This window comes from Crinia signifera, chromosome 1, assembly GCF_055691185.1.
Source record: "Crinia signifera chromosome 1, ASM5569118v1, whole genome shotgun sequence".
Lineage (NCBI taxonomy): Eukaryota > Metazoa > Chordata > Amphibia > Anura > Myobatrachidae > Crinia > Crinia signifera.
Window position 1 is genome coordinate 354827969 of NC_139217.1, and position 639 is coordinate 354828607.

A 639-nucleotide genomic window follows, 5' to 3' on the forward strand; every position below is an offset into this window, starting at 1 on the left:
AAATATGGCAATTCGTATTCGTATGGATGTGCTATCTATACGAATACGAATTGCCGTATTTTCGGGATTGTAAATGTCAAAAATAAGTGTATTTCTAAATACAAATACACCTATTTTTTACAAATTTCCTTTAGTAAATTTCCCCCTTAATGTGAACATAATGATAATCTATGGAATGCCATTATCTCAGCAAAAAAGGAAGGCATTCATGGACATAGAATGAAATTTACATAAAATTACCCCCGTACACTAGTGCAAATGTTGCATGTGATTTCCCTTGATCTGCCCGACCGCTTCCTGGGTGGCAGGATTGCATACGATACATCGTTTGCTTTCCTTTTGCATTCAATGTATCATGTGTGAGATCCTGGAAAAGGCTGCCGGATCTGACAGATCTTGAGTGCAGCCCTTGCTGATCCAATGTGCACGGGACCGCACATCTGATTGGAATCGGAGATAAAACACATACAAATTCACAATTTTTGAGTAAATTTTTCGGCCCGACGTGTTGGATCTGAGTGAAAAGGGTCCAAATCGCACTAGTGTATATGGAGTGAAAGATGCCCCTCCCCCACAGGGTCTGTCATCACCCCAACACTGTAGGTAGTATTTTAAAACAGGAAAAAACAAACAAAAAAA